Genomic DNA, 346 nt, shown 5'->3' with positions numbered 1-346 from the left:
TATTTTGACATAAATGTGACTGACAGTACCAACCTAAAAAAAAATTCTCCAAATCCTTCGACGCGCGCAGTTTTAATGTCACCCTATTTCATATGTAGTATGTATGTATGTACATTAGAGTGGGTAAATTTTTTTCTTGACAAAGCGGTTATCAAAATGGTAAACTACGATGAATTCTAAGAAAATTTGCCCAAGAAACCATGGGTCTAAAATGAAAATCGAGCCTCCGGTTTTTAACGAGAAAATTTCGTATATTGTATTTTGTAAAAAAAAAATCCAATTCCTATTCCACTGTCGATTGTTTGCTTGTTTTGTAGCTATCGAAGCTAATTTGCTCAAATTTGGT

This window comes from Bactrocera latifrons, unplaced genomic scaffold (assembly GCF_001853355.1).
Source record: "Bactrocera latifrons isolate USDA-ARS-PBARC rearing strain unplaced genomic scaffold, ASM185335v1 scaffold_222, whole genome shotgun sequence".
Lineage (NCBI taxonomy): Eukaryota > Metazoa > Arthropoda > Insecta > Diptera > Tephritidae > Bactrocera > Bactrocera latifrons.
This window is presented reverse-complemented; position numbering follows the sequence as displayed.